The sequence below is a fragment of the Lycorma delicatula genome, chromosome 2 (genome assembly GCF_047948215.1).
Source record: "Lycorma delicatula isolate Av1 chromosome 2, ASM4794821v1, whole genome shotgun sequence".
Classification (NCBI taxonomy): Eukaryota; Metazoa; Arthropoda; class Insecta; order Hemiptera; family Fulgoridae; genus Lycorma; species Lycorma delicatula.
Window position 1 is genome coordinate 92,297,648 of NC_134456.1, and position 23,673 is coordinate 92,321,320.

Below are 23,673 nucleotides of genomic sequence, written 5' to 3' on the forward strand. Positions count from 1 at the left end.
TAAATGTAATTTTATTACATTTACTGGCAGAAGGATCATCGACCGGCTAAATATCAAGGTCAATGAACAAGTAATAGCAGAAACAGATAAATTAAAGTACTTGGGGGTCACCTTTCAGAGAAATAGTGCATTTACGGAACACATACATGAGGTTTGCAATAGGGCTGATAAGATGACTAAATCTCTTAATATTATTATGACTTCTCAAAGAGCATCTAAAGCGTCTAAAAGGAGGGTTGTTGCGTCCTCGGTTATGTCGTCGATATTATATGCTGTCCCGGTATGGTGGTACGGATAAAGAAGAACTTGGCACGCTTAGTTAGGACCCATAGGAGACTGTTGCTTGGCGTGGTTTCTGCGTACAGGACAGTCTCCTATGAGGCGTTATGCCTCCGATCGACCTTATGGCTCATTTCAGAGTCGAAAGAGATCAAGGTGTTGAAGTACATGAAGCGAGGCATAGGCTAATAGAGAGATGGCAGGAGAGATGGAGCATAGCAGGCCCTGGAGAAAGTACCAGAAGGCTAATCCCCAATCTAAGGAACTGGATATATAGAAAACACGGTGAAATAAACTTTTACACGTCACAGTATTTTACAGGACACGGTAGTTTTAATTACTATCTGCATAGAGTCGGTAGAAGGGAAACTGCAGCCTGTATATACTGTGACTGTGATGATGATGTCGAACATGCTTTCACTGTATGTCATAAATGGAGGGAAGAGACAGACGGTATTGACCTGTCATCTGATGGAACTGGCAGACTAATCAGTAGCATGTTAAACAGTGAAGAAACTTGGAAAAAAGTTGAGTTGGTCATCAAAAGAATACTTATGCAGAAAAACAACGATGAGAGGAGACTAGGATTTTAAACTTTAGCATAGGGCAGGGTGGACACCCTCAGTGGTGAGGGCTGACATTCCGAGGTGTGTCGGTTCCGATGATCCACTAGGGACTCCTAAGGGTTTTTCGTTAGGTTAATATCAAGATCTGAAAAGACCCAATCGCCACATCACGACAATACATGGTATTGACGTGGCGATATACGGGTGGGGCAAAAGAACTCAAAAGAACTGACCGGTGGGCCGACCTGCCACGCCGGACTTATAGCCGGTAGGTGGGAAGGCCCATTAGAGTAGAACAGGCACTCCCCTGGATGGCGCAATACCAACCAGTCGGACCGGCCCAGGGGAATAGAGTTCAAAAAAATAGAAAAATAAAAAAAATAAAGAAAAAGGGTGGTCATTTTTCTAAGATCAGCTTTCGTGATAGAAAAAAAAAAAGCTTACACGACTGTCCAGCCTCATTTTTTATTTGGTATTGAACCATTGTATCTCTTATGAACGTTCGGACCTTCCAGATAACCATGAATCTCAGTGTTTCTCGTAAACCACGGCGCGTCTATTAAACTTCTCAACACTTTTTCCTAAATTCGCTGTACGATGTAAATGTTACTTCCGCTTGTATTACGCCACAGCTGGATCTCTTAGATCCAAATTGGTTTTAGGATTATATACGAATTTATTTTTTATTTTTTCGTCGGAGGAAGGAAAATCTGCAACCAGGCGCCCAGCAGCCCATACTACTGTGTGTGTGGAATTTCCTGCCGAGACAGGACCCACTAAAACCCTCCCTCTCACACAACGCGGTGATAGAACCACCTAAAGAGTATTGCATCATCACTGCGCATGTCCACGGGCTCACCAGTGTCGACATCATGCAACGGTTTCCAGCGTCCCCCGGGGATATCCAGCAGCGGCGATCCAGTTGGACTCCCACTGCACACCTTCGAAGGCTGGCCTTCCACCATCACTCTCTGCCCAAACACCACTCAATTGTCTGAGTTCTTTTACAAGCTTCCACGAGAATACATCTTTAAACCATACAGCACAGATATTCTATTTCTTACGCAAGGCCAACATATGTTCTACGGCATCCTCCAGGGAGACCACTCCTACAACGGCCGCTCTGTCTTGGACATATTAAATATGCATGTTCCGTATCCTCTATCGTGGCAGTACACACTAATCGATGTATCTGTGTCTGGCATGAAGGCAAACCCAGTGCTAACGTTAAGCAACGGCTTCCAACGTCCCCCGGGGACACCCAGCAGCGACAATCCTGTTGGACCCCAACTGAAGACCTCCGAAGGCTGTTTTATAAAGTTGTGTACAACTGTTTGTTTGATAATGATAAATGCGAAGTAATGATTGAGAATCTAAATTTATTTGAAGTAATCAATAGGAATTTCAAAATTTATCATTTTTTTGGCTATTTTACCCCGTTACTGGAATTAGAACACAAATCTTCGTTAAGAGATAACATAAAAATTAAGGTATATTTTACAATAGATTTATATCTGTCCTTAAAGTATTTAAAAAAAAAAAAAACATTTTTTCAATAATCGGTTCCAGTATGGCTGTAAGTTAAGAAAAATATGTTAAATATGACGTTAAAGAAAAATTATATTTAACGCCGTAGCTAAGAAATACGATTGCCATTCTCTTTCTCAATAAAGGTAGGACTTTAAAAAATACAAACCTCAGTTTCTTTTTCCATTAAGTGGTTCATTTAACTCTTTGATACAGGCGTTTTCTTTCGTAACGAATGATTCTGTTTCGTGTAAATTCATCTTCTCATGTTGATAATAAAGATATAAATTACAATATTCCACAAATTTATTTATAATAATTTATTTTTTTATTAATGGAATTTAATTCAGTATTTAAAAACTGAATATAATTTTCATTAAAATTAAAGTAAATGAAAGTTAATCCATTAGGTAAATTTATCTTTTTTCTGAAATTGTTTTATAATTTTGTAATAATATAACGTGAATTGTAGGAAAAATTAAGAAATATCATTTAATAGCCTTTATTTCACTTTCATTACAAAATTGTACTTATAGATGTTATTTAATCAATGCAATGGTTTCAACAGTCTCTACTGCCAGAGAACACTCGAGAATTACATTCAATCAAATTGAATAAACAAGAAGAAATTACTCCCGTTCACAAGAACGTAGATGATTTCTCATTACATATTAAACAAATTTAATCAATTAATTAAATAATATTGAAATCAATTAAAATATTTTGTAAGATTAGTATCTACAGAATGCGTGAATTATTAATCTGTTTTTTAATAGATTTAAAAATGTTTACTTTTCATTTAACGAGGAAATGAAATATTATTTGATTAAATCAGAATAAGGTATATTACAAAGATCAGAGAATTTATAAAATCAGAGAATTTATAATGATAACAACTTCAAATATAATATTAGATCCAATAGAAAATCGTGAAGTGAAGTGTAAAGAGAAGAAAAAAATTGATTACGAGATGAAAGATAATTATTAAAGTAAAATATTTAACAAAAATGAAGATGTAAATATAAAGTGCCCGGAACGACTGGAAACTACTTTGCAAATATTAAAATTGTATTAACTTGAGAAATTATAAATTCTTTGTTTTTCGTTTCTTTTTCTTTAACTAACTCGTTTTTAATTAAAATTAAAATAATAACTATTTTCTTTTATTATTGTTCTGTACAATAAAAATATTTGCTGAAGTAAATTTACTTAAAATTTATATTATTTATTTGAAAAAGTATTACACATTTTTCTTATAACGATTATATTTTTTATTTTTCCGTCTAGCGCTTTAGAAGGAAAGCTTTATTGTAATTGGACCAATTTGGACATAATGCGGTTTTCACCGGATCTTTACGTTTTGACACCTCAGGAATCCAAAAAAACCAGATGAAAATTTTCCAGATATTCGTATGTACGTGTGTATGTTCGGTGTCGCCCACTAAATCACCTTATATTTTCAGAACTACTGGACCGATTTTGACCAAACTTCATCAGATTACTTTTATATATGGGGCATTGATGCCATTAAATTTTCAATTTAAAAGATGAAGGGGTGAGGCTGTAGGGCAATATCACACTCAGTATCTCGAGATTTCCCCTAATTAAGGTCTTATTTTTCTTTAGCACATTTGTTAACAATTTAAAAATTTGCAAAAAAGGGGTTTTTGCGAAATCGCAAACCCAAAAAAATGCTCCAATAAACTAGTGGTTATTTGGTACACTCCATGAATAGTACTTCTCTCACCACAAGAAGCGCTATTGTAGCAGTGACGTACAACTGCTGTAATTGTTTGCTATGCCGGCTTCCGTAACGCGAGTGGTAGCGTCTCGGCTTTTTATCCGGTGGTCCTGGGTTGGAATCCCGGTCAGGTACGGCATTTTCGCACGCTACAAAACATTCATCTTATCCTCTGAAGCAATACCAAATGGTGGTCCCGGAAGTACAAAAAAAAAGAAATAAAAGAAAAACGTCGACTGCTATGTTGTGACGTCACGGGTGAACGGTAGAATTAAATAAATGACTAATATTTAAAGTATAAAAACGTAATTAAAGTAGCCGCTAGTACTGTCACAACCGCAAGAATGAAATACGGTATGCGCGCGCGCTTTAGTTAGAATAATTGAATTAAATAAACAAAAAAGTATTATATTTAAATAAAATTACAAATATTTTAAACTAGATTCTTCGGGGTATACGTGTGTGTAAGTATCAGAAATAAAGCCGCGTGACAGGAAACTGCGTTATCGGGTTTTTTGATAGTGATTACTTCTTTAAGTCGTGTTATTTTTTAACAATAAAATGTCGATTAGTAAGCAAAACATTATACTAGGCAAATGGTTATTTAACAATGATACATCATATATAGAAAATAAATATTTTTGCCACTTTTAAAAACTCTTTGATAAAAAAAGAATGTTCATATTTATTGATTTATTTTATTGAGTTATATGTACATCAACTTCTAATGTTATTAGCTCTCGTCACATTCTTTAAAAGAGAATAAAATCAAAAATAGGATCGTCAGATTAAAGACTATATAGATCCCTTACATTTTAATAAAATCCCAAAAAATATAATTAACATTTAGCTATTTAAATAAAACAAATACATAGGGAGTAAAGGTTCTTCTGATACATTTGCATAAAACATAAAAATTAGACGAAAACATGGAACACTCTCTCAAATAAAATACAAAAACTTGTTTGGACAATAATATGTAGATTGTGAGAACTTTAGGTTCAGGTCCAAAAGGAGCCCTATGGGATTTCCAGTCAACATAACATAACTGACTTTGCCAAAGGTTGACAAACGCGTTAGTAATCCGCTGACATGTAGATAAACAAATATTATTTCTTCTTTGCCATTTTCTTAATCAGCAGCAAAATTAATTGTTACTCTACGCATCTTAAAAATATATTATTTACTTTTTAGATAAATTAACTACTTGAAACATAAAATTTTTATCATTAAGATATTATTACCATTATCTTTTCTGCTAAGACATAATAGTTTCTATGTGTATAACTGCTTACCTTTCTTTTATTTTGTTTATCTCATGCTTTCATTTTTTATCTCTTGTTGACGCGTTTCGGAATCACTCCATTGGCAAAACTTATTGTACTGATTCTTTAAGTTTCATTTAATCTTTATATAGCGTTTAGTCATCGCCCTTCCATTTATTTGACGTCATGCCTTATCTGGCCCAAGAAGAAGGAGCGTTGTAAATGCTATATAAAGGTTAACAGAAATTTAAGCTATCAGTACAATAGGTTTTGACAAAGGAGTGGTTCCAAAACGCCTCCCATTAAAGCCCATTTGGGGGGGGGGTGGCGACCGGAAGCGTCACAAGGCGGCTGACTTCCCCTGCGGGTTGGTTCCGAAACGCGTGAACAAGAGATAAAAGAATGAAGCTAAAAAAGGTACGCAATTTTAAACATTGAAACTTGAAATATAAATATACGAGTAAAAATATACCTCTTATAAAGTAAATAAATTTCGTATAAAATTCAAATAAACATTAAAAGCTTCTGTAAGAAAAAAAAATTAGAAGAAGTCAGAATATGTATACATAAAGCAATATTATTAACTACAAATGCACAAAGAACGCACGTGTGTGTGTGTGCGCGCGCGTTCTTTGTATACGTGTACGTATATGTCTAAAAAAAAAAAAAAATTTGTTTTGTAAAATTTAGTGTTAAAAATAATACTTCATTAATTACATGATTGTTTAATATTATTTTACCCAATAATGCGATAAAATAACTTTTTTTTGTATGGTTAATTGCCATATAAAATCAGTTCCTAATACTTCATCATCGGACAATGACTGCATCTTCCGAATGAGTTAGCTGCTCTGTTACAACAAACAAAGCGAGCGGTGGCTGAAGGTTTTTAAATAAATTTCTCTTTTCATAATTTCATACAAACGTTTCAACTACTCACTCCGGTGATACATTTTTTTTTTTAATTTCTATTATAAAACGGTTTAATACTGTTAAAAATTCATTTTTATAAAATAATGAGAGAAAAATATAGGTTGTTTTTAAGACTTGTTTTGCGAGAAAAAAATCACCTAAAGGTTCTAAAATTTCAAAAAAATAAAAGTAAAAATTTATATTATATATTTATATTTAAACATTTATGTAATTAATATATTTTGTAATTTGTTTTATATAAATTAATGAGATGGAAAAATAAATACGTACAGAAATAACCAGGTAACAAAGTTTTTTACCACTTAAAAAAAAACTTTGTTACCTGGTTTTTCTTAAAATTAAAATAATTGTAATAATTATAATAATTGTTATTGCTTCATTTTAAAACCAAAATTATTTCTAAATGAAATAAGAAGTGTGAAAACAGTCTAATTTTGTGTTATTAGGTTCCTACCTTTTTATGTCAGCTGTTGAAAAGATTATAACTGCTCAAATTCCTGTCTTTACACGATTGCACACAAAGAAATGAAATGTATTTAGGGTGTATGTATGTATGTTTTTTCCACCGTAGCAGCTCAACAGTTGAACGATTTAGATGTATAACCCCGCGATGGAAACCTTACGTTACCGGGAATGTCATAGGATATATATATATATATATATATATATATATATATATATATATATATATATAGTAGTGGAAATTTGCTGGTTGAAGCACGAATTTTAATGAATTGAATAATTTTTGAACCGTAAACTGTGAGCCTCTATCCCTGCGTGAGCTGAGTTTGAACTGAATGATTCGAATCAATCAAATGAATAATATTACGAAATAATATAATTAACTTTACGTTAAATAAATTAAAAATAATTCTGTTTAATAATATGGGCTTCCCTTGGGGACTACGTGTGAGGGTAGAGTTGTGAGGTGATGCGAGCACCTCGAGCGAGGAACAATCATCATCAACTGGTAACAAACAGGGTGCCCCTGGAGCACTGTTATGATAGAGGCAATAAGGTACTCTTATAATATATCTTCAAACAATCGTCCAATATTTAAAATTAAACGGTTTTTTTTTTAGTAGGTTGAAGGCTAACTTTTACACGCATCAGGTACATTATCGATCTAATAATCACAGTATTACACGACTACTCAAAAAGGAGTATAATGTATTTAGGATGTTTTCATATATATTTATTTCACCGTAAATGATGAATGACTGAACCTATTTAGATGTATTTTTTAAATAAATTAAAAAAAAATATTCTTCATACAAAATTGTCACCTGCACGCTCTTTAATTATCCTACATAATAATTAATAAAAATTATGTACTATAATTAATAATTATACTACATTAAAGAGCAATTTTTTTTGGCAATAGTGTTTTTTAATTTTTAATATTTATCTCTTGTTTTTTAACTAGACTTAAATCTATTTAGAAGGAGACAATTTAATATACAGCTCATGATATTTCAAAAACATTGGCAATATTTCTAAAACAATGTGGCTATAATTAAGGATATGTTACACATAAAAGAAAGAAATTCAGAAATTGCAAGAAAACTTTCAAAACTTAGAGCTTTTAAACAAAATTCAAATTGAAAGCTCAAAATAAACTTTTATCAATTAAGTTAGCTAACAACAATCCAGTGATTATGATTATGTTATTACTTAACAAAGAGATTATTTTACTTGGACATTATAAAACACTTCTAGTTTTTAGATGGATTTCATAAAAAAAGCTACTTATTGTAATGGGTACCATGATTCGACTTCCGAAAAATGTCGACATATCTTCGCGTTTCAAATCCTCCAGACCCCAAAACCACCGTCAGCTCAAAAGATATTATATATATATAAATTTTAATATACATACATCTATAAAATATTTCACTTTGGTACGATAACTGCCGTAATTTTACACCAATAACGTTTTCCTTAAATAAATTGTTCCTTCAAAATTTCGGTCGAGTTTGTTAACAGCCAAAATCGAACCACTGGGGTGGAAATGGGTGAAATGTTTTTTTCAAAAATACAAAATATCGCTATAACTTTCTTATTAAGTAACACATCGAATCTGTTTATAGTTACTACTATTCTTTGGATAAGGGCCTAAAACGTATCTAAGTAAATCTTCTTTTATATCATTGGCCCAGGGGGTTTTGAAGACAAAAAGAATAATATCTCCCGTAATTGGCACAGTACCGAATCGGTTTAAAGTGATCGTTAGTTCTCTAAATATTACTTAAAACTTTTGTCTGAAACAATTTTTAATATGACCAACCTTTACGGCAAGGGATGACCAAAATGTTGCTGGAATTGTAAAAAGGTGGGGCTTTTCGTATGCTAAACGTGTGAAATGTTTTTTACATGCAACCATTGTCGTATTGAGTAAATTTGAGGTTTTTCTTAACTTTAAGGTGGAAATCTTTTTATCCCCTACTTAGCACCGGTTAAATCTACCTCCACCTTCCAACGTGCCGAAAGAGATTTTTTTTTTTTAATAATATTTTTTTTAATAATTTTTGAGGTTAACTAATTTTTTCATACATTATTTATTTTTTCTGACTAGTACCTTACTCAGTAATTAAAAATGATATTTATATATATGGTTTGGTAAATAGGCACAAATTTAGTTATTTTCATTCATAATAATCCTACAAATAACCTTATCTATTTGAAAACTTTCAACGAACAGTCTTAAAAAAATAGGCGTGTTAAAAACATTTTCCATTTCAAATTCTACTTTAGTACGAATATAACGTAGATTATACATTAAAATTATCGAGAAGAGAAAAATTAATACAATATATAAATAAATGATTTGGGTCAATATAAGAGTTACACCCTAGAATAATAAAAAAATAATTTTACCCACTTAGCTTCGTAATTAGGGTATAGTATAAGTGAAACAAACCTATCTTTTCATACTTTATCTCTTAAAAAAATATTTTGTGAATTATTTAACTTTTTTTTCTAATTATACCAACAAAAATTCCAACAGTATTTTGTCTCTATTATATAAAGATTAAAAATAACTTCGTTTATTTATAATTTAAAGTTTATTTTATTAGCTGTTAATTTCAGAATCATGTTTTTGTTAGTTTCTATCAAAAGAAATCGCTCTCTGCTAATACATATAAAAATATTTTATTATATCCTACGAAAACCTTTATTTCTTTTAATTTTGTTTTTAATTAAAGCAAAACTGACCAGTAATTTAAATAAGTTTATCAAACAAAAAATTATCGGAATGAACATAACAGATGTAAACTTTCATGAAAATTACATATCTGCAACGCTAAAAAATATCTTTATATATTTTACAGGTCATATAAATATCATAAACCTAACTTTATCTTAATTTGCAATTTTTTACAGCGTGATAAAATATTTTATTTTCCCTAGAAACATGGAAATATGGTAATAAAAAAGCATTTAATGCTGCATACATTAATTTTAACTTTTAATATGTGGGTGGAAAGTTTCCCTTTTTATTTACGTGGAGGAAAAGTTGTTTCTTTTATTGATAACGACATTCTCAGTTATATAAGAAGTAGTTTGAATAAAGAGGGGAGAGTCTACTTCCTCAAGAAGTATTCTTTCAACGATATGTATTTTAAATTATTTTTTTTTTAGAAAGACAGAGAGAAAGCTTCTGTGTTTAGTTATAGTAACGCCCACACATTTAAAAACCTCTCTACAGCAGCTCTATTTTATTAATGGAAACCAATATTTTTTAAATGTTATTTTCATATAAAATTTAGCTCTGTGTACTTTTATTTATTTATCTGAAATAGTTAAAAATTATATGCCTTTTAATTATTTCAAGTAAATTATTGTTTCACAACTCATCGCTTGATTTGGGAACTCCGAAACATATAGCTACCAGAATAAATCACTTAACAAATGCAAGTTGAAAAGTAGCCAATATTATGTATTTATTGTGGAGAGAGAATGTTTGAAATGTTGTGAGAAATTTTAGCATTATTACATTTATAAAATAGCGGCAAGATGATAAATTCTATAGGTAAACGCCTGAACGGACGAAATGAACTTTCTATCAACGCAATTAGTACAACTGAAATGAAAATATCTAATATCGAAATTAGAAAAATATATTTATTTATTTCGATTAATTTTTTTTTATCTTCACTCATTTGATTGGTTTGATGCAGCTCTCTAAGATTACCTATCTAGTGTCAGTAGTTTCATTTCGATATACTCCTACATCCTACTTTCCTGACAATTTATTTACATATTCCAAAACATTTCCTGCCTGCACAATTTTTCCCTTATACCTCTCCCTCCAATATTAAAGCGACTATTCTAGGATACCTTAATATGCGTCCGATAAGTATGTCTCTTATTTTAACTATATTTTTCCAAATGCTTCTTTCTTCATCAATTTGCCACAAAACCTCTTCATTTGTCACTTTATCCACCCATATGATTTTTAACATTTTCCTATAGCACCGCATTTCAAAAGGTTCTAATATTTTCTTCTCACGTACTCCGATCGTCCAAGTTTCATTTCCATATAAAGCTATGCTCCAAACATATACTTTCAAAACTCTTTCCCTGATGTATAAATTAATTTTTGATGTAAACAAATTATATTTCTGACGACTGAAGGCTCGTTTCGCCTGTGCTATTCGGCATTTTATATCGCTCCTGCTTCGTTCGTCTTTAGTAATTCTACTTCCCAAATAACAAAATTCTTCTACCTCCATAATCTTTTCTCTTTCTATTTTTACATTCAGTGGTCCATCTACATTATTTCTACTACATTTCATTACTTTCGTTTTGTTCTTGTTTATTTTCATGCGGTAGGTCTTGCGTAGGACTTCATCCGTGCCGTTCACTACTCCTTCTACATCTTTTTATTCTCAGCTAGAATTACTATATCATCAGCAAATGTTAGCATCTTTATCTTTTCACCTTCTACTGTTACTCGGGGTCTAAATTGTTCTTTAACGTCGTTAAATGCTAGTTCTGTGTAAAGATTAAAAAGTAATAGTGGCAGGGAATATCCTTGTTGGATTCTCTTTCATATTACGGCTTCTTTCTTATGTTCTTCAATTATTACTGTTGCAGTTTGGTTCTTGTAAATGTTGGCAATTTTCTTTCTATCTCTGTACTTGAAACCTAAATTTTTTAAAATTCTGATCATTTTATGCCAGTCTACTTTATCAAATGCCTTTTCTAAGTCTATAATTGCTATATATGTTGGTTTGTTTTCCTTCAATCTTCCTTCTACTATTTATCTGAGAGCTAAAATTGCTTGCTTTGTCACTATACTTTTCCTGAAACCAAATTGGTCTTCTCCTAACACATCTTCTACTCTCCTCTCAATTCTTACGTACACAATTCTAGTTAAGATTTTTGATTCATGAGTAGTTAGGCTAATTGCTCTGTATTCTTCACATTTATCTGCTCCTACTTTCTTTGGTATCATGACAACAACATTCTTTTTGAAATCTGACAGAACTTCCCCTTTTTCGTAAATATTACACATCAGACTGTGTAATCAATCTATCACTTTCTCACCTGCATTGCGCAGGTATTCCGTCTATTTTAGGAGCCTTTCTGCCATTCAAATCTTTTAATGCTCAAAGAAATTCAGATTCCAATATTTTATCTCCCTTTTTATCCTCTTTGACTTCCTCTTCTTCTTCTATAGCAGCAGTTTCTAATTCATTTCTTCCGTATAACTCTTCAATGTATTCCATCCACCTATCAACCATTGCTTTCGTATTCTAAATCGGTGTACCCTCTTCATATAACACATTATTAGATTTTAACTTATGTTTCAAAAGTTTCTCCTTAACGTTCCTGTATTCTCCATCTATTTTACCAATGATCATTTCTATTTCCACTTCAGAACACGTTTCTTTAATCCACTCTTCTTTCGCTAATTTGCACTTCCTATTTATAGTATTTCTTAATTGTCGATAGATCCTTTCACCTTCTTCATCACTAGAATTTAATTTTTTTTTATTGCATCTATTTCTTTATTGCCATTTAAATTCACAGTACAGCCTTTTACCATTCTTCGTTTCACAAACCTACCAGCAGATCTGACTTTACAAGTAGCGTTATTTGCCAGAAACGAAAATTCAATATTACAAGAAGTCAAGAATAAAACAACTCATTCGTTTAGTTTTTTCACATTTTTCTCGCTTGGATATATCAATTTATACGTTTTTATCGACTTAGATATATTTTACATACTCATAAACCAAATTACTTGATATATTATGGTTACCATTAACCAAAATTTATTAATTATTTCGCAAAAAAACGTACTAATACACATCTGCCCAGTGTTTTCTTCAGATTTTTTTTTTTTAATTTTCAAGTGTAATTTTTGTAATTCTTACATTTCGGATTTTTATAGTGCGGTAATATTTTTATAAAGAAATTATTACTAGAAATTTCATTGCGTTCAATTTACCTTTGCTAAATCTTTACATTGCTCCAGTTGTGTAATGTAGCTTTTATTATTCGTTTGCATATATGCATTTGCACAGGAAAATGTTGATAAATACATAGAAACATAAGTGAATGTGTGTTCACGGGTGTGTGCAAGTTTTATGACGTACGTTAAAGCGTAAGATTTAACTAAAAAAAAAAATAAGTAAATAACTGTTGTAATTCTAAGAGAACCATCCAGAATTAATGAATCGTCTCTTGAATAGTAAATTAATATTAAATTGACTGAATAGGTATGAAAACACACGCCGACGAAATTTAGATTACTAGGTTATCATGCTTGCTAGCAATACGGGAAGTGAAGCGGGGACTGAGCTCGTTATATTAATTGATAATTTATATAAAAAAATACTACTGACAACCAGAATATGTTAAGTAATTTGGTGTATGTGTATATAAAACATCTAAGAGGAAAAAATCCCATAAATTATCACATCCAAGTGAGAATAATGTGCAAATAATATGCTGTTTTAGCTTTGACTTTCTGTAACAATGAATTTTCATTAGTAAATGACATTAATTATGAAGTCCATCTGCCAGTAAATTTGTGAGATTTATGAAAGGAATTATCGACTTTCTTTTTTAGTATAATATCATTTCCTTACTTTTAAAGTGATTGCATTTTTTCCTGTTTGACAGGTCAATTATAAATAAATAAAATAAGTTTAAAAATGATTAAGTAATTCAAGGAAATTTAGTGAGATTAGTTGTTAGTTGTCGGTTTGAATGTTTGTGATGGAACAACATTCTCTGACTTTTATGAATTTTTTAAAAAAATTTCCTTGCTATTAAGAGGAACGACGTATGTATGAAAGATTATTTATAAAATTTTCTGTTTCAAAATGCCAGCTGCTCTGATTTTTTGTATGTATATATATATAGATATATATATATATATAGATATATATATATCTATATAGATATATGTAAAATATAATTTATACGATATGTGTAACGATTTTTCATAAAATATTTTGTTTCAAAATTCACCTGCTGTGGATTTTGAATAACAGTGTTGGAGTGAGTGGGGAGCGGATACTTCCTCTCGATAATATAAATAAAAACAGCTGAAGTAATTTACAATTTCCAATTTGTGTCTAAACGGCTACGTTCTTTTCTTTATCCTGTTTATCCTCCGGGAATTACCGTTCAGGTATTACTTCAGAGATGAATGAGGATGATGATGTGTATGAGTGTAAATGAAGTGTAGTCTTGTACAGTCTCAGTTTGACCATTCTTGATACGTGTGGTTAATTGAAACCCAACCACCAAAGAACACCGGTATCTACGATCTAGTATTAAAATCCGTATAAAAGTAACTGCCTTTACTAGGAATTGAACGCTGGTACTCTCGACTTCCAAATCAGCTGATTTGGGTAGACGCATTCACCACTAGAACAACCCGGTGAGGGCTACGCTCTAGATACTTAAATTTTAACATTTTACCACATATCTAAAAATAATTGTTGCTTTTAAGGCCGTTCTTCTACTATTGTATAGAATCATACCTTTCTCAATACATTAATACATTCAATATATTTTTTAAAGAAACTTTTATATATGTATGTTTTAAAAATTTTACTTTTATATGTGGGGACATTGATGCCCCCCTATATAAAATCTCAGTTTGATCGAAATCGATCCAGTAGTTCTGAAGATATAAGGTGATTTAGAAGCCAATACCAAACACACACACACACACACACGCACGCACACACACACACACACACACACACACACACACACACACACACACACACACACACACACACACACACACACACACACAACACACGTACATACAAATATTAACATTCGGAGACTTCCCATCCGGTTTTTGGGTTTCTTAGGAGTAAAAACGTCAAAATGCGGTGAAAACCACATACGCCCAAATTGGTCCGATTACAATACTTTCCCTTCTAAATTTATAGCTCTGCTATAGCGATATCTAGACGGGAAAGTAAAAATGAATAAATAAGGAAAATTTTCAACGAAGTTTATATAAACGATATAAACGCAGCAAATTTATATTGATACAGCTACCCTAAACAAATAATAAAATACATATTACTTCTTCGGTATATATTTTTCAATTATTGATTACTTTTCAATATAAAATATATTTTCAATGTATTTGTACTTTTTAAAAATATGTTGACGTAATTGAATAAAACTAGTAAGTTTTATTGGGCAATATTAAATTTAATTTTTTTATAAAAGAAATCAAATATAAAATTTGAGTAATGGAATTTTGATGGAATAAAAGTTTTTCTTAAATGTAGGATTGCCCAAGACTCCGTTTCATTACAAGTAATGATTTTTTCCGTTAAAAATTATAAAAAGTATAAGAAAGAATCATGATAAAAGAGTAAAATAGAGAAAACTTTCTACATTATATCATTTTCGCTTCTTTTTTAATGACAAAATAAAATATATTGATTAGTAATGAGCAGATTGCACAACTGAAAAGCTTTCTCAATAAATGTGTATCGAATAATTGAAAAAAGTATGGTTTCGAAAATATTTTATTTTAATAACGTGATGTTCCTCTTACTTTAGAAATACATTTTTTATCGACTTTTTTACCTACTCTTTATCAAAAGGTATGACTCGAACTTTCCACAACGTTTATATATTATTGTTATTATTATTATTATTATTATTATTATTATTACTATTATTATTGAATGTGATTATTATTTTTGTAATTATTATTATTATAAGAATTGTAATACGTTGATTCCTCTAGGTTACCTTTATTTCTCACTTTGTAAATTATTTTTCCAAAATATAAATCCCTCGTAAAACGCAAACTTCTTTATTTGCGACCTAAGAGAATGTACATGGTACCAAATTATTTTAATCTAGATGGTAAGAAGACTTTAAAAATCAAAATTCCAACCCATTTTAATAAATTGCATTCATATATTTTAGAAACAGATAAAAAGAAAATATATGAAAAAAAGGTTTTTAATTATTTATTAGCGGAAATTTTTTAATAGATTTTAAATAAATAAATTTTTCATTTTATTATAAAATAATTTTTGTACCTTATATTAATTACGTAGGTACTATACGTAATATTTTTTTATATTTATTTCAATATTTAATGTTTTATTTTCAATATTTTTGTACTATGTATTTATTTTTTTGTGCATATATTCGAATAATTGTTATTTCTGTTTTTATTATAATATTATGATCTATGTATTATTTATTTTTCTATTTTATATTATAATATGAAATCTGTAATACATAAGAACAGTCTAAATTCAGATTTATAAATGTACTATTTCTTACGTGAACTTTTTTTAAATTAATTTAAGCTTAATATATTTACTCTTTTTTTAATAAATTCTATTTAATATAATTTCAGAAATTAATCTCATATTTAATAAATTTTTATTTACTTTTTTATTACTTTCTATCCCAAATTAATTATGTATTTGATAGTTTTTTAACTATTTACTAAAGATATATGTATATTTTTAATCATTGTATTTTATTTTGTGTTGTACTGCGTTAATAACTTGTATTCGAATTTTTTAATGCGGCAACCTGCTGATAAGACTTATGTATTAGCGGTACCCTATGTTGTACAATTTTATAAAAATAAACAAAATTAATAATAACTATTATTATTATATATGTGAACAAAATATTCTGTTTAACATCACTAAGATGTAATCAAAAATAATAATAATAATTTTAGAATCGCCGTGAAAAGTTTCCTGTTCCTTATCAGGCGCATCCCCAGTTGGTCGGTAGGGGAATGCTCGGCAGAATGCTGGTTAGGGGGGGAAATAAAATACCCCACGCGGACCAAACAGGAACAAAATCCAGGCAGCGTCTGTTGTAGAGTGAGCGGTTGTCTGATCAGCGTCTGTAATCCATATCTGGATCAGCTGGTATCATTCTATCTTAGCAGGTATAAAATGGGCAGTAATAGAAGGTAGGTAAATAAGCAGGTAATAGAAGGCAGGCAGATATAAAATGCAGTAGGAATAAACCCATATAAATGAAGAACAATAATAAAGCCTCGAATAATATAGATCAACAAGGATGTGGACGGACTGGTCCTCGTTCATCTTATATGCGAAAGACGCCCGTGGTCTGTGATGCTACTGAAGAGTAGCATCAAGCCACGTAGAGCGACTACTACTGCACCACTTGAAGAAAACGGCGCCGAACATCGTCATGCTGGCGAAGGTCATAGAAACCTATCCAGTTGATGAAAAGACGATTAAGTTCTTGAGGCATGCAATGAGTGCTTGGAGCACGATACTAATTGCAAACAGTGGAACAAGAAAAATACAAACTGGACCCATAAATGTAAGTAGAAGAATATTTCAAGGGGACGTCCTGAGCCCGCGCTCTGGTTCTGTATGGCTATCAACCCGCTCTCAAACATGCTAAAGAAGGCAAGATACGGTTACAATATAAAATTGCAAGCAGGAGATTACAAACTGGCACACCTATTCTATATGGACGACTTAAAGATTTATGGAGGAACTGAACATCAGCTGCGGCAACTGCTCAAACTTGAAATGGATGCGATCAGACAATAAAATTAGAGCATAAAGCCATTAAAGAAAAACTTAAGAAAACGTACTAAAAGAGGTTAAAATTAATTTTAAGATCAGAACTTAATCGAGGAAATAAAGTAAAGGCAGTGAACACATATGCAGTACCAATCAATATTCACGTGTGCATTGATATAATAAACTACAGCGAAACAGAGTTAGACGATTTGAACAGACTCACTAAAGAAATATTCTACCAATAAAAGTCCCACCACATCCACTCATCAAAAGAAAGATTCACGCTCCCGAGAAAGGAAGGTGGAAGAGGAGTACTCGATATCAAAAATCTAAGTTACGGATAGAACGAAAACTTAAAGGATTACTTCCATAACAAGCAACACCCCTTCTATCAAACCATCGTAGCGGCAGACCAAAACTATACGTCATTAAAACTAGCCAACAGGATCAACAACGTAGAACACAAGAAAGAGAGCATCGCAAATAAAATTCTAGATTGGGGAAGGAAAGAGCTGCGTGGCATACATAGGCACTGCCTAGACTAGGAAGGAATAGACAAAGCAGCATAAATACTTGGCTTGTGAAAGGAAACTTACATTCTGAGACGGAGGGGTTTATACCAAGCAGTAGCAACTAGAAATTTATTCTTAAAGAAAATATCAACAGCAAATGTAGATTATGTATGCAATTCAATGAAACAATAGAACATATAATCATTAGCTCTCCGATTCTAGCTCCGAAAGAGTACATGAAGTGTTATAACAACGTGGCGAAAATCGTACATATAGAGCTCTGCAAAAGTTACACGTTAGCGTGTCAAAATAAGCCCTACTATACTTATGAACCAGCCTCCTTTTTGGAGAACAACAATGCAAAAATCTTCTGGAACCAAGGAAATGTAACAGCAAAATCCATCAACTGTAAAAAGCCAGATATACGAGGTGTGATAAAAAAATACGGTGAATAATGTTTTATTAAAACAAATTTATAAGGTTACATAGAATTCGATTTAATCTCCTTCAAAGTACTGTCCGTGGCTAGCATGCACTTATCCCAACGTTGACTCCATGACTGGAGGCATTTCTGGAAGGCGTCTTTCGGAAGGGCTTTCAGCTGTTCGGTCGTGGCCCTCTCAATGTCAGCAATGGTGTCAAAACGTTTTCCTTTAAGCACAGTTTTAATTTTTGGAAGAGCCAAAAGTCGCATCGTGCTAAATCCGGTGAGTATGGCGGATGTGGACAGACAGGAACACTTTTTTCGGCCAAACACTCGCGAATGAGAAGCGACGTGTGACACGGCGTGTCACACGTCGCCGTGGAAGGAAGTGGAATATCACCACTTCCTTCTTCGGTGAAGAAGGAAGTCATTGGTCCATTTTTCTGGTCGCTTTCTTCGTACTTTGTTTCGCAACCTTGCAGTACACCCTTATAAAATTCAGAGTTTACAGTTGTTCCCCTTGGAACGAACTCTGATCGCACTATGCCCTCACTATCGAAAAAAAACAACGAGCATGACCTTGATGTTGGATTTTGACTGACGTGCCTTTTTAGGGCGAGGAGATGAACTGTTTTCCATTGGGAACTCTACATTTTGGTCTCAGGGTCATAGCCATCGACCCAAATTTTATCTCCAGTTTCAATTTTGGCCATGAAGTCCGGATCTGCATGAAGACGACCCTTCAACTCCGTGCAAATTGACACACGATTTTCCTTCTATTCATCACTCAAAAGTCTGGGAACAAATTTTGCACTCACTCGTCTCATTAGCAATTCATTAGTTAAAATGCTTTGAACGGATCCGTACGAGATGTTAAGGCCTTCCGATAGCTCTCGAATAGTCATTGGCCTGTTTGAACGAACCATTGTTTCCACTTTTTGCACATTTTCAACTGTTTTTGAGGTTACTGGACGTCCCGCACGCTGCTCGTCTTCAATAGACTCATTTCCGTTTTTAAATCGGTCATACCACTTGTACACAGTCTTCAAAGTTACCACATTATTGCCGTACACCGATTCTAACATTTTGTGAGCTTCTTTTGCACTCTTTTGCAACTTAAAACAAAACTTAATGTTAATGCGTTGCTCAAATTCCATGTTGCGCGACAGACACGATAAACACAACCTCACTCTAGCGGCTCTGGCAGCTGACTGGCAAGCTCGAACGTGTTAAACTTGTCCCTGCCTGTCTCAGTTGATCACGCTATTGGAAAAATTACAGCATATGGATGTAGCGTTGGCAGTTGCCGCTATAAAATTACATTCATCGTATTTTTTTATCACACCTTGTAGTACTAGTTGACAAAATAGAAAAGTAACTTACCTTAAAGACGTAGCCATCCCATTAAGTAACAACCTCAACATTAAACAGCTGTAGAAATGTACAGATCTTGCTTTTAAAATTAAGGAAATTTGGAATCAAAAAGAGGTTTATATAACTCTAATAATTATATCTGCGGAGGGAATAATAACATCTACTTTGCACAACAGTCTTGAAAAATTGAAAATCAAGTGGAAGACCCACGCGCTAATCTAAAAGAGCGTGATAATTAACACGTGCCATGTTGGCCGAGAGGCACTTAGTCAACAATAGCAAGCCTAATCTCGTTGGTACAAATTATTCTGAGTTTAGAGAATATCACCGGAAAAAAGGCAGAGAAAGTGTGGAATAATAATAATAAATTAGAGATTAATAAAAAATATGTGTCTAAGAAAGCAGGCACAGTTAACGCGACGATACACTCTACATATAAGATAACATTATATATTCACTACTTAAATATATTTTTATTCTTTTACATGTACGTTGTTTACAACCTATAGGATTAGAATAAATTATTTTTTATAATAAAACATCATCGCATATTAAAAGTCGTTGATTTTCTTCATCAACAACTTACTAAATCTTCCATGCATATAAGACTAAAAATAAACTTAATTTGTCAAAATGTAAGCTATTAGACCCTGCTTTAGAAAAATTTCTTCCAATTCTTAGTTGGTACAGAAAAAAATAAACTTTTTATTTATTATATAAATTAACGTTCCACTTACCAACAATTTTCAAAATATATTTCCAAGTACTTTCGGAGCTGTTACTCCATCATCAGGGATTTCTTATAAGATGTTAATTCAAAATTCAAATGTGTAATTTATGTTTAAATAAAAAATTTTTACGTTCATATTAGTCGGTCGTCAATAAATAAAAATAATTTGTACGTTAATGAGACTGCAACGTCATGTCCGTAAGATGTTTACGACTATTCGTAAATCTTCGTATTCGATTAGAAAATTATTATTTATTAATATTTACGTTTTATTTTTTATTATTATTCCGTTATTATTATGACTCTGTTATTGTGTCTGTTTATTATTATTATGTATGTGTTCCACCTACCTAAAAATTATATATAAAAATTAATGTATCTAACTTCTAATTAATCTAACTTCAAATTATCTATCAAAAAAAGGTAATTTTTCAGAGAAAAAAATATTCCAGGGAAGATGTTTTTTATTAAAATTGTTGTATCAGGATAATTAGACGTATTTTTAGAGCCTACGTTCTCTAAAAAAAAAACAAAAAAAAAAAACATTAAATTCGATCCATTTGATGAAGAGTAATGCTTGAATGTAATTTTTAAAAAAATCAATTATATACAGAATTAATGTCAAATTGAGTAGCTCCTTCATTTTTTGAAAAATTGTTTGTAAGTTGATTTAATGAATAATCATTGAATGGCTTAAATGAACATTAAAAGATAACTAAATTAGAGAACGTGTAAGTAAAACTAAGCTGGTAAATGACATTAAATTGTTCTACTACATTAAAGCAATGAAGGTTATTTGCATGGAAATTCGTAAAAAAAAAATATTTTCGTCATTTTTAACGAGGGATTAAACGTAACATTTATGTAAACCCAATTATCAATGAATAGATAAAACAAAATTCAATACGTTTTTAATCAAATTATGCAGATTCTATTTTAAGTTAATTTTCTACAGAAAAAAAATCGCTTTCGGTACGCCGGAAGGCGGAGCTAGATTTCACCGGTGCTAAGTAGGGGATAATAAAGATTTCTAGCTTACAGTTAAGAAAATCTTCAAATTTAGTCAATACGACAATGGTTGCATGTGAAAAAATTTCACATGTTTAGCATGCGACAAGACCCATCTTACAATTCCAGCAAAAATTTGGTCATCCCTTGCCGTAAGGGATTGTCATATAAAAAATTAATTGAAACAAAAGTTTTAGGTAATGTTTAAAGGACTAAAGACCACTTTAAACCGATTCGATACTGTGCCTATTAAGGGAGGTATGATTTTTTGTCTTCAAAACTCCATTTTTTCCACTCCCTGGGCCAATGGTTGGTGATATCAAAAAACTTTACTTATATATAAGTTTTAGACATTCAAAGAATAGTAGGAACTTTAAACGAATTCGATATTTTACTTGATAAGAAAGTTGTAGCGATATTTTGTTTTTTTCGAAAAAGCCCCCCCCCCCCATGGTCGCGTTTTCCCATTAACGAACTCGACCGAGATTTTGGGTGGTCATATTTTGTTTATTAATTTGAAAGTGATTCGTATACTTATTACGGCAGTAATCGTGTCCACTTTTGAACTGACGGTGGTTTTGGGGTCTGGGGGATGTGAAACGCGAAGAATATTGAAATTTTCTGGAAGTCGAATCATGGAACCCATTACAATTTCTTATGAAACCTACCTACCTAACAGCCAGGAAACAACGTATTTGATAAATGGTTTAATAATCGTTGATTTTATTGGGTTCTATATTGTTTTGTTGTATATACAATTTCACAGTGTCTACTACTAGTGCAGTCATATTGTACTACCTCCGTCTGACATTTTTCAGATCCATTTCAACGTCCGAATAATTCATTGGTTTTCATCACACAGATACTTATCAGAAAGCAAAAAGTATTTAAAAAGAATTACTATTTTACTCATAAATAAACAAACATTAGACACGATTTAATTCATTCAGTTATTTAAAATATATATATATATTTTTTTTTTTTTTTTACCTAATGTAAAGCTCCATAAAATACTAGCATCCCTCGTTGCGGCTTGCCTGCTCTGTACGCGTATCTAATGTGTTCATAAATTAATTGTAGACATATTATACTGGCCTCTATGTTTACCTACCGGAATCCGGTCAGCATGAATATCAACTTCAGATTATTAATTCATTAATAGACCACGACTAAAGATTATATTTGAAACTTTTGATGAGACCACTATTATATTACAAATGGTTTTGTAATGATTCAATGAGTTCCCTTTTCAAAGCCGGATTTAGATTTGATCGGTTTTAGATATAAAATAAATTTATAAGAATTGTAGGGGATTTTCAGATCCCCTTATTTTCAGAGTAAACTGCCAATAAAATAATAAAGTTGGTCCTGCATTCTAAAAGTAGGCATAAAATTCTCTTCTCTTTAGGTAGATTTCATAAGAAAGGTTCCTATTGTAATGGGTACCATGATACGACTTCCGAAAAATTTCGACATATCTTCGCGTTTCACAGCCCCCAGATCAAAATATCACCGTAAGCTCAAAGGTTTATATATATATATATATATATATATATATATATATATATATATATATTTCACTTTCTTGTGGACACGATAACTGCCGTAATTTTGCGCCAATCAATTTCAAATTGAAACATAAAATATAGCGATCCAAAATCTAGGTCAAGCTCGTTAATGGGAAAAATTGGACCATGAGTATGGAAATGGGGTGCTGTCTTTAGTAAAACGGTTGATTTTCCAAGTTAAATAATTTTCAACGAACGAACAGTTCGTTACTGAATTCAATATGCATGTGTGTAAAAACTTTTGTCTCGGATTTTTATTTTGATATCGAATTCGGATTAACCGTTGTTAGAGGATTGCAAAAGTACACGAATGGCCACGATCGGCTATCGGGTTCACCTCAAAATGAATACAAAAATTAAAATTTTGTAACAATCATTATGCAATTACGGTGTAAGCTATCAAGGTAATTTCAAAGGCACTAATGTAAGGCTTACTGAAATTCATAAACTATATAAATATCAAATTTATAAATAAAATGTAAGACCTTAAAATGGGGTAAAAGTACTTTTTAATAATTAAAAAAAATACAATATGTCATAAAATTGCCAAAACACGAGGTAAATAAATTATATTAACGTGCATATGTAGCTTAAGTTAATGTTAGAGATAGTAACTTTGTTAGAAATGAACTAATAATTGAGATAACAGTAATAAATAATAATTACATGTTCGTTCAGGAAATAAACAAATAAAATAAATAAATATT

The 23,673-nt window shown here is 31.6% G+C and overlaps 1 protein-coding gene across 3 annotated transcripts in view; it reads right to left on the reverse strand.

Moving 5' to 3' along the window:
- Nucleotides 1-23,673, reverse strand: part of LOC142320217 (protein FAM136A-like) — a 601,155-nt gene that overhangs the window by 361,824 nt on the left and 215,658 nt on the right. Inside the window, exon 1 of one of the 3 annotated variants that reach the window (XM_075357911.1) lies at nucleotides 19,670-19,789. The exons of the other annotated variants lie outside the window; for them this stretch is intronic. The gene's annotated coding sequence lies outside the window, so the exon portion shown is untranslated. Of the gene's footprint in view, nucleotides 1-19,669; nucleotides 19,790-23,673 lie in introns of those variants that run through there. 3 annotated transcript variants of the gene reach the window in all.